A 12,201-nucleotide genomic window follows, 5' to 3' on the forward strand; every position below is an offset into this window, starting at 1 on the left:
TACATCTTAAGAAGGTCGGAGGTTACATCGACTGAAGCGTTGTGAAAATAACACTCAAAATGATCCGAAGAATCCAAATAATATGGAGTCTGTCCTTTTAACTGGTATCTCTTTTCTTATTTTCAAAAAAGGCCAATCAGATTGATACAGACGCAGTGAACCTACTACATCAAACATTTATCTCCCTCAACAATTACAAATTTTTACTGATCTTGCTATATGTGAACCCACTAATCAATGGATGAGCATACTAACGTAATTTTGTGTTGGAAGAGTAACAGGTAGAGAGTGGAGGCATGTCCATTTAAACAAAAGGTAAATAACTTTCTTTTTTTTTTTTTTTTTACAAAAGAAGTCACCGCTTATCAAGGCCAGAGGCCACTCGAGGATAAGGGTTAATGAGTGTACAGTAGTCAATGGGACAATATCGTAGTAATCGTTAGTAGTGGAAATTTGGTAAATTGGATTACATAAGGGAACGGCTCATCAAGAACTTGTTGACGCTGGACTTGAAGACAAACATATTGTGGTGTGGATTGGTAGGATCACCATTTTATAATCAGTCAATTTATATAACAGAAATAACATTTTCTGATGTGTTAGAAATATCATAACAAAGTGTTCAGACATATGTGTTTTCTAAGGATTACTAAAGTGAGGATTTTGTGTGAGGATTTTTATGACACGAGGCTTGAAATTATTGATTTTTATGATAAGAGTGCCGCATGAGGGCTTAAAGTCCATGCGGTTATTTTTGAGAGAAGCAGTCCATAAATCATATTAGCGAATGCGCACGTGTGTGTGTGTGTGTGTGTGTGTGTGTGTGTGTGTGTGTTCGTATCATGAGAACAATAGTTCAGAATAAGAATATTCAAAAGGAGGTTTGAGTTCTCGCTGAATGTGATGAATTTCAATGATGGGTAGTGGTTTGTTTGCAGTTTGCGTAAAAACCATGATAGGTATTTAAAATTCTTCCTAAGACAGAGTTTACTCGACACGTGATGCACTTGAGAAGTCTGGAGAGAAACTAGTTTGATTTTGGTAGATAAACCTTTATATATAAAGTGGTGATTGCTGTGAAATGTTCCTGCCGGACATTTAATCTGGTCGGATTTACCGGTTGCCACAGTAGTCAGCTGGAAAGCAGGTAAATGGAAAAAGAGTTTCATAGGTCAGCAGTTCTAAGAAAGAAGCTTTGTTCATGGAATCTACATTTAGGTTTAGGCTCAGATAAAGAATGGGGAAAATTATTTATTGTGGTTTCAGCTAGACGAGTGTTTTTCATAAAATTTTGTAAGGGATTTTATTTATAATATTTTTATGGATATTTTAAGCAAAAGAAATTTCCTCAACATTTACACCTGCAGTCTATGTAACTGAAATTAAGAAACTGGCCAAGAAAAAAATTGGTTACATGTTTTTGGATATGCTACATGGTCGGGAAGCTGCTGACTTATTTTATGTTATATTCATATGCAAAACTGATCACCCCTTTTAAAGTCTAAAAACTAATTGGTAAAAGAGCAGAATAGTTAGCAGTTGAAAAATCGTAAACAACCACAAAAACACAAATAACTTACACCAAACGCAATAGAATATAATTATATACCAACCTATATACTGTTGAAACTGTTTGTAATTTTTTTTTTATTTCAGAATTTTATTTCTGTAAAAGATGGCTTATTGACACACGAAAATCAAAAATCGTCACCAAGATTTCACTTAAATGGGGAGGTTCATGCCTGAAAAGATAATAAAAAAATGCCTTACCCTACCTCTGATCCTAAGTCAGAGTAGCAAACTCCACCCTGCACTTGTTATTTGTTAGGTAAGTAATTATTTTTATTATGTAGCAAAGAGGGCTTTGAACAAAATGAAATTTTGAAATAAAAGAATTAAACAATTTCAAAGCGTTAAAAGTCTCAACTGTTTACCATATTGCACTTCACGGTTATTCAGAATTCTTCCTTTTTAGAAACAAAAATATAGAAAAACCCTTATGATGTATGTATCTGTGGCGGAATGAAAAGATTATCTTTTAAAATTGATCAAGTATTTTTTATTTTTATAAAGAAAATCAGGCAAATGTATATTTCAGCGGCGTAAATTATGTGGTTTCAACTAGACGAGTGTTTTTCATGAAATTTTGTAAGGGATTTTATTTATAATATTTTTATGGATATTTTCAGCAAATTTATAAAAATTATTTATTTTTATATAAAACACATTGTTAAAGACCCTAAAGCTGAAATAAAACCCGAAAAAAATTAATGTTTTTTATTAATTTTGCAACATTTTTTATTAGACTAAATGTAAAACAATCGAGGCCGCCAACTTGATTTGAAAATTTGGCTTTTCTAAGGATTGCCAGATTGGCCTTTTTGAGGCCAAATTTGGCCTTTTTACGCTCTTGCGTGGACCAAAAAGGCCAATCTGGCAAGCCAAATTTTCAAAACAAGATGGCGGCCTCGATTGTTGTGTCTTATAAAAAAAAATATTGAAAAAATAATAAAAATTAAATTTTTTAGGGTTTTATTTCAGCCTTAGGGTCTAATAACGTGTTTTATATAAAAATAAATAAGTTTTATAAATTTTTGCCCGTCAAATAATTCACGCCGCTGAAATAAATACACATTTGCCGAAAATCATTTCTAAACGATTTAATGTGATTAATGGGAAATCGTAGGCAATTGTAAAGCTGATCTCGCAAGTTTTAATTATTGCTGAGTTATCTCCTTTTGTTTCTTCAAGATGGCGACGTGAGACAGTTACTCCTTGCTTACCCATAAAATTTAGTTTTCTTAGTTAGAAATGAAACTACTTGAACAATTTTTAAACAAATGGTATTTCGCAATATGATATTTTCGTTCCGTTGCGCGTACGTATATTATACACAATTTTGTATTATTGTTTTAGATATAGGGAGATTTCTGGACAAGAATCCTGAAGTTTTCGCAATAAATAAATAAATAAAAAATACAGCGACTATTTACATGTAATCATAAAAATAATAGTGTTTTTCTTTTTGGGTAAACTAGCATATAGTTAAAGGGTAGAATAATATAAAAGAAAATAATATATAAGTCTCGTAGAGTCGGAAAACACACGCATACGCGCGTGCGAAATGGTCACACAATTGTATTTGTTACATCATTATTCAATTAGTATTCGTGTGAGTGTTTTTTTTTTTGGAGCCGGAACTTTATTAAGAAGAGAATTAACTGATTCAACACCGGCATGTGACTTATTTGCTTATAACATGGGATGGTTGTACCAGTTCTAATACGGTAATTATATATTATTTTTTTAAATCAAGTTTTAACTTTTCAAACCAACTTTAAAAGTTTATTCAAATACCTACCTGTTTAATATGAATCTCGTTGCCCTTTATAACATTCAATTTGAATTGTTATTTAAAAGTTTTCGTAGTTTTTTATTTAATTTATCAGAGCGAAAAAGTTATGACGTAAGCTTTTGCCTATGAAAAAAAAATGTTTCCACATGAAATCAATTATAAACAATAATTTGTTTTTTTTTTCTTTTTAATGATGGATCGCTTTTAGTTTGAATGAATTATTAAAATGACGATTGCTATTAATAATAATAATAGTAATAAACATTTACGCGTAATTTGTGTGATTTTATTATTTGTCCTTGTTTTTAATGTTTATAATTTTTTCATGTCACCGCAAAAAAAAAAAAAAAAAATTGTGAACCTATAAAATGTTTTGCTTCTATTTAATAATTTTAATTATTTCAAAAGTTTTATTTCTCGAAAGTGGATTGTTTTACTTTTGTTGTTTAATCGTAAAAATCGAAGGGGGGGGGCACGAAGTTTTAATAAATAAACAAGTCGAGATTTGTCCTACTTTCGTTTGTACCAAGCAAAAGTTATGGAAGACCAGAATTGCTAAATTTTTTTTTTTTTTTTTTTTTTTAATTCAAATGTTTATTTCTTTTTGATTTGTTTCGTTATTTAAACTGGCTGTCAACGTCAAATAATATTTCTATTGTTATATTTATTTTAAACTTTAATTCTAAGGTTCTACAAAGCCCCCCCCCCCTTTTTAGGTCATTCACCATCATTTTTAGCTGCGAAAACAAGCACAAAATAGAAAGACCCAAACAATCTCCATGCGATGCGTGTGTACTGTAGACATTTTCGGATGGGGGTAGGAAGAAGGAAGGACGTCACGGATGAAATGTGGTAAATTCCTTTTTTTTTTCTTTTTTTGTTTTAAACATAAGTTTTTGGAACTTCTACAGTTTATGAACCGTGCTTTTTTTTAAAGATAGGATTTTCACGTTAAATTTCAGTTAGGGTTTGTATTACTGTACACAGAGATCGAAAAAGTTGTCAAAAACAAAACAAATAAATGTTATCAAAGGCAAGATAAGTTACTTTTCTACCAAACTGGATATAATTTTCGTGTTTTTATTCAATGTAACATGTTTATTCAGCTCGAAAAACATGCAGTGTATACCGATGTATTGGAAAATTAAAAATGGCGGCCGACTCTCTCTTAAACACGGTAAGTTTGGGAAAAGGTGTTATAAATAATAAACTAGACAAAATACTGTTAGAAATTCGCTCAATATATATTACCGTGACATAGGTTGACATATATTCGGTAGTTTTTTAATAGTATTTTATTTTGTCTAGTTTATTATTTATAACACCTTTTCCCGAACTCACCGTGTTTAAGAGAGAGTCGGCCGCCATTTTTGAATTGTCCAATAATACATCGGTAAACACTGCATGTTTTTCGAGCTGAATAAATGTTACATTGAATAAAAACACAAAAAATATATCCAGTTTGGTAGAAAAGTAACTTATCTTGCCTTTGATAACATTTATTTGTTATATATATATATATATATATATATATATATTTTTTTTTACAACTTTTTCGAATCTATGTGTACAGTAATACAAACCCAAAAGTTGTATTAAGCATTGGCGACCATCTTTGTTACGCGCGTAGATTTGTTTATATCGCGCGCACGCGCGTAACAAAGATGACCGCCAAAGAATACAATGCATAATACTTTTTATATCTCGCTAACTACTTATTTCTGCAAAAATTCAATGCAATTTCCGTATTCAGCATAGTCGAAAACCGTTAAAAGTCGTCATTTAAAATAAAATTGTGGAGGTGGCAGGTGGACCTAATCTATAAAAAAAAATACCTCATTAATAAATAAGTTATCGCATTGACGATTTTCTATATGAACTAATTTAAGGGTTTGTGTGTGTCTGTAATTTAGCATTAGAGGAGAAATAAACAGTGCTCAATTACTTATTCAAGAGCATAACTAACGTTAGTTTGATCTTCCACCGATATCCTCATTTTCAGGTAAACACTGGAAACTCAACTCGCGTAGCTAAAGATACCGGGTGTAACCGATCCTTCAATTGATTGTTTGGACAGTGTTCCGTGAAACTGAAATCGAAAGTATCGATGGAAGATCAAACTAATGTATAGCGGCAATTGAATATGTGTATGTCTAAATATTATTTATCGGACATGTTTTACAATAGACAACAAAATTAAAAAGTGGTCAGCACAATGTCACGATAATATTCATTAAATAGATTTCTACCAGTATTTTGTTTAATTTTATAATTTTGAGCGATTATCGAGACTTAAAAGATGTGAGCAGCAGCAGCACATGTCAGCCATTTTTTTTCTCTTGTTCTCGCGTAATGCTCAGCACTACTTGTTTTTTCGAACGTAATAAACGCTTTAAAATGTGTAAAATACTAAAAACATCCAGTTAGGTAGCAGAGTAACTTATCTTGCCTTTGATAATAATTCAAGCCCCTATTTATCTTTAGTCTAGGAGCAGATTATCGTCAATAATAGACTTAACTTTCATATTAGCAGGAAAAAATTTTAAAGAGTTTATTTAATGACTTTTAAACGTGGGGGAGGGGGGTCACTTTTAAATTATAACGTTCTAAATTGATACCCCCCCCCCTATTTTCGGCCAATCAACAAAACTCCTTAAGCTATTTTTGTGGTGTACAAGAAAAATTTAATAAAACATAATTTAAAAGTGATCCCTCGCGTTAAATGTCATTAAATAAACTTTTTAAAAAATCCTGCTAATATGAAAGTGAAGTCTATAATTTTATGACAGGTTCAGGTCAGGTCCGCCGTTTTGGGCTTAATTTTTCCAAACAACTTATTTTCGATTGCATGTGGATTTCTTGAGTAAAAAAAAAAATACATAACAAATATTGGTACTTATGTACTTTTGTTACAGTGCTGAAAAAATAACGTTATTATATTGAAAGCCATTCAATATGAGGAAAACTACTTGTCGCGAACAATTTTAAATGTGATATTCCTTAAAAACAGACCCAAATACCCCTAAAAATCAACTGTTTTGTACTTAAAAAATATTAAAGCCAAAAAAGAAAAATTAAAGGATTTTGGAGGGTGGAAAGATACCACACATTTACCGAAAAACATTAAAGTCAAACAACATAATAATGACGGATCCAATAAATTATATTGCCGAAGTGATTCTTTTTAAATCTCCGCCGCCACAGGAATTCATGTATGTGGCTGTGGAAATTTTCAGAACTAGTGCCGCTCATCGCTCTGAATTTAACCTTAGACAGACTCCAAGTTCCCTCAACAGTGTTGGTATGTACTGTTGGATCATTTGGGTCCACAAAATATTTGTGATTGACCACAAAGTGGTTTGCTAGAGCATTATATACTTGCCACCCATCAGTAATAATCCGTGATCCTGGTCGAACATATTGCTGAATGATTGGTAAGAGTTTCTGCATCCCTTTTTCAACTGGTACCATCATTGTCATATTTGTTTCTCTCTCCACCATACCAAGAACCCATTGTCCGTCTTTATATCGTCCACGGTGGTATTTGCGATGCATAAATTTACTCATCAATTTCCACAGTTCGACCAGGACCACCCATTTCCACAGGATTGTCAATCAGGCACATACCACAAATCTCGCGTAAAAAACTATACCAATCAAGGGTACTCCTTTTACTGACACCTGTTTGTTCTGCTGCCTTGACTTGCGGCTCTTCCATTGACCACCAATAAATCAACTCAATGATTTCGTTTAGCGTTATATGCGCGTGATCAAAGAAAGAGCCCACACGTACAGAGTTTTTTCCTCCGGCATTTGGGACAAACCCAACAGTAACCGTCTCTGCAATTGGCGATATTTCTTCTCTGCAAGAACATCTTCGACAAATGTCCACATCGATTGCAAATACTGGTATTTCCAATCAGGCCATGCCAGGCCAGCCACTCCAACGTCTTCATAGTGTCTGTCGTTTCTAAGAGAAAATCCTTTAAGGAATACTCAAGAAAACACGTGTCACTTAGAGGTAAAATGTTATCAACAATTGCATCCATTATGTGGTTTGGCAAGGGTTAATTGTCGGCAAAGATCGTAATAGATTGCGCATGTTTACAAAATAAAAAAATTTAAAAAAAAAACTATATTTGAAAAAAAAAATAACAAACAAAAAATGTTTGCAGAAAAAGAAAAAGTGTAAATGTGTCTGTAAAAATAAAAAAGAAACGTAAATGTTTCCAAAAAAAAAAAAAAAAAAAACAAATATGAAAAACTAAAAAAAAAAATGTAAATGTTTGAAAATAAACAAGCTTCAAAACGTAAATATGTTTGAAAAAATAAAACTTAAATATGTTTGCAAAAACAAAACAAAAAAAATGTTTAAAATTAAAATATAACAAAAACATTATTTTTTTTACATAGGCATCACCACATTATCAAGGCCCAGAGGCCACTCAAGGATAAGGGTTAAAGAGTGTACAGTAGAAATTGGATAATATAGTAATCATTAGTAATGAAAATTTGGTAAATTTGATAACTTATATGGAACGGCTCATCAAGAACTTATTTACTTTAGACTTGAACACAACCATATTGTAGTTAGCCGGAAAACGGAAGACAATTCCACAGGCGTGCACGCGTGGCGTGCAGTTCTAAGAAAGAAGCTTTGTTCATGGAATCTACGTTTAGGTTTAGGCACAGATAAAGAGTGGGGGGAATTATTGATAGTGTTTACAGCTAGACGAGTGTTTCTTGTGAAAGTTTTATTTATTTTTATTTCAAGGGTGCCCATTATATACATTTTGGGCTTCCGTAACTGGGTGGACAAACATTAACGCCACCTATAGTCAAACGGAGGAAACAGGCTATCTCTTTCTTCATGATTACCAAGAATTTTTGATAAAATTATTTATAAAAAAAAAATAGATTATTTAAGTGCCATCAGCTATAGTCGAAACCGAAACCAAAACTTAAGAATCTTGGTAAAATTATTTATGACAAGAAATAGAACATAACAATTAAATCACCCGGATGTAAGCGTGACGCACAAAAGAACACACACGCTATCATATTAATATATAGAGAGTAAACATATAGTTAAATTTGCATTTAACCTGAAAAAGCTATTTAAAAATAGAGCGGTAATAAAAGTGCATAAGCACCCAAATATTGCCCCATTTTTTATGTTGGCTATGAATGATTCGTGCTTCTTTAGATTGGCACTTATGGTGGCAATTCAAAGAAAATACAAGTCTGTATGATATACATAACGAAGATATCATATTCCCCAAATCACGTAAATTAATCAAGTAGTTTTTAAAACTAAAAAAATCTAAATTTACGATTTATAACTAAAACTGTATTGGCCGTAAGGCTGATTTTTCACCTCGACACTTCGATTTGAGTTGTCACTCTATTTCTTTTTTTTATTATTTTATTTCATCGGAGTTAAGCCGACGAAATCACTACGATTGAATGAATTTTTTTTTTTTTTTTTTTTTTTTCTTGTTAAGTTCGTATGGTACAGTTAACCGGAGTTAACCATTCGGAACATTTTGTAGACCCCGCCAGCCCGCCACAGGTACAGAGGTGTCTATAAGGCCTATTTTTTTTATATATTTTTTTTGTAATGAAATTGTCACCATACTTTTCTTCTTAACCAAAAAGACATTTGGTACTAGTGCGGTTTCGTCAACGCGAGAAATATGAACTTAAAAAAAATATATATATATTTTTCATTAAATTGTTAGGTGAAAGAATGGTTCGTTGTTCATTCACGTATGTAAAGGCAAAACAAATACACATATGCCTCCTAACTTCCAGTCACGTGTCAGAGGGAGCATTAATTACTTTCAGTGTCATGTGTGTAGGTCAGGTCATCCGCCATGTATTTTTTAGCGATTTTTGAAAAGTGGCAGGGTTGTCAACCTCCGCCTATTTTTTGTATTTTTTCAATTTTTATTTATTTATTTATTTTTTTTTTTTGTAATTTGTTTTATGGTTTGTAATTTCTTTCTGTTTTTTTTTATTTAATTATATTTAAAAACAAATACAATCACTTTCGCTACAACTGCGCCTCGTTTTGCAAATTTAATTAAAAAAAAATTTTTATTTTTTATTTTTGCAGTGTTTAAGATTTAAAAAATTACCCTTTTAAATTTTAAAACTAGAAAAATCCATAATCCTTAAATTATACGTATATTTTATTTTTGTATTTTTTACACTCAATTTCGTTGTAGAAAAACTGTTTTACAAAATAAATTAAAAAAAGAGCCCTTCCTAAAAGAAAAAAAAAAGCCATTTAAGAAATAAAGAACACTAAGAACAGCGTTTATTTTCTGTTGTGACTTCTGTGCGTTTTTATAGTCTTAACTTCAAAATTTCATAATTGTACATTGTTCGTCGACGGAGTTTGACATGATCAATATAATATATAATGTCAAACTTTTATTTTATTTATTTATTTATTTTTACCCCAAATAAGTTTGTATTTCGGTAATAACTCCAAATAAAGTACTCTCCCATGTATCGTGTGTATTTTGAATGGTTATGTAGAAACCGGATGTAAACAAAGCAGATCCGCAAACGTGTTAGTCATCTGATGAAGCAGTGAAGCAGAAGCACTTACAGCTTAAAACCAATGGTCATGGCTGAAAAAATAAGTATTTAATTCAATTATATCACACACACACACACACACACACACACACACACACACACACACACACAGATATGGCAAGTGAGCTACGTAGAAATGTTTGTTTTTCCTTCTGTCGAAGGAATTCACCAGGAACGGACAAATTCTCTCTCTTCCAAAACACTTCACTTTGTTTTAGAAGCAAGAAGCACATATGAACGATAATGCTTGACTTTGAAAGAAATAGTAATTTCGGACATAAATTATGTACTATCCGATAATCTAAAGGCTTACAAACTTTTTTAATGTATTGTTTTTATTTTTATTTTTATTTTTACCCCCCCCCCCCAAAAAAAAAATACTCAAACCTAATCTTAAGTCCGAATTAGCTTATTTCAACTCCGAAGTTACGATTAGTTACTGTTTTTAATAAAAAGGCACCAATTGTACCGATTATGCCCGGTTTCGCGGCGGTTTAATAATAGTTTTTATCTTGTATTTTTCTGAGCAAAACTATTCGCAAATAATAAAAAAAATACACAAATAAAGCAACACCAAACATTTAAAATAAACAATGCAACGACATCATTTGAGATTTTTCAAAAATGACGAGAGAGAAGGAATTATTTACAGGATGTCTTGTGTTCTAATTTTAAGTTAATTTCTCGCAATAATGACAAAGTTAAACGCTCCATTTCAAGTTAATTTTTTAACAGGTCGCGATCTATTTCTAAATTGCAAGTAAATAGGCAAATTAAGTTTTTTACGGTCATATTTAAAAGATAAATACATTTGAAAGAAATGACGAAAAAGTTCATGTTTATTTGTATGAATGAATGAGAAATATTTTGGTTTTGTGTTTGCAGCAAAGTTATCAATGAAATGTTTATTTTAAATTGTTTGAAGTAACTATTTCGCGTGATTTGAAATTTGCAAAGCGATAGTGAGCCGCTGAGCCGACGAATCCAACTTATTTTAAATCTGTGACTATATGGATGTTATTTGTCATTGCAATCGTTGGTTGAGAAGTTTTTTGTAGTTGTTAAAGGAAAGAAGCGCAGTCTTAGTAGCATTAAATCTTACCATCCACTTATGGCCTAATTCCACTAGGTGTGATAGGAAAAGTTTTTTTTACAGAAGATGGGTGCACATTCATTAGAAGAGAGTTTTGTAAGTGGCTTTTGTAAATTTTAGTCTTTAAAATCCATGAAACCACGAAATGTTTATTTACTTTTAACGCACAGCTTTTCCTTTTGAATTAATTGTTTTTCTTTTTATTATTATTGAATAAGTATTCGAATTTCAGTATAGTGATCCTTATTTTTATCTTTTTCAATGCATTTTTTTCATGATTTCGAATGCTTTTTTGTAAAAAAACAAACAAACAAATAACACTCGTTCATTATCGATCGTCTGACTGCTCGACAAATCTTGTTTGTTCGTACCTGACGTCATTTTTCAGTGACTAGGCCTCCTATTTACGACGGCCACGACCAGATAGGAGTGGATTTTCTCTGCCTTACCCCTTCTGGGATCCACCTCACTAAAAATAGGCTAAATGGGGCCCATCCTAACTTTATTTGTTCTGCCATTAGTGATCCAATAAGTTACCCACTTCACTCACTTATTTTGTAACCCACACGATTTCTCCAAATCGTGTTTTATCTTGGAAGAAGAAAATTCACTCTTCAACTTTCTTTCTACTTAAATCTCCACTCCCTCATAGAGATTTATCTGCTGACAAACCGGAAAAGTTTAAAATTAGCAAGAATTGGAAAGGCCTTAATAACCTTTTTTTTTTTAGTCGTCCTGTTCCCACCATTCATACATCTGGACGTTTTCTTGTGAATAAAACTCATCAAACACTGGAGATTTTTTAAGTAGTCCCCCCCCCCCATAGAACAAATGCAGTATTTTGGTGAAATTGTCTAGTTTAAGAGAATATTATAGGCTATCACAACCCACGCAACCCCAAAATTTATTCCCCATGTACATAATTTGTCATAAAAAATGTTATGTAAATTGTATAGCTAATAAATATATGAACTCCTTTAGTCAGTTATTCGTTCACCTACAAAATTGCAGGTTTTTATTGACTAAAAGCTTTTTTTAACAATTACAAAAAATTTCTCAACCACCAATTGCCATGACAAATAGCACCCAACCTGAGAGTCTATCCTTAAAACTCCTTGGTTTAACATTCACAGAAAACACGAAT

The 12,201-nt window shown here is 31.8% G+C and overlaps 1 protein-coding gene across 1 annotated transcript in view; it reads left to right on the forward strand.

The window, feature by feature from the left end:
* The first annotated feature begins 3,182 nt into the window (after positions 1–3,182).
* The window catches only part of LOC145293010 (retinoic acid receptor gamma-like), a 157,274-nt gene continuing 148,255 nt past the window's right edge, over positions 3,183–12,201 (forward strand). The window contains exon 1 of the mRNA XM_080139280.1: positions 3,183–3,287. The gene's annotated coding sequence lies outside the window, so the exon portion shown is untranslated. The remainder of the gene's footprint in view (positions 3,288–12,201) is intronic.

The sequence above is a fragment of the Euprymna scolopes genome, chromosome 14 (assembly GCF_053919585.1).
Source record: "Euprymna scolopes isolate OS-2025 chromosome 14, ASM5391958v1, whole genome shotgun sequence".
NCBI classification, from domain to species: domain Eukaryota; kingdom Metazoa; phylum Mollusca; class Cephalopoda; order Sepiida; family Sepiolidae; genus Euprymna; species Euprymna scolopes.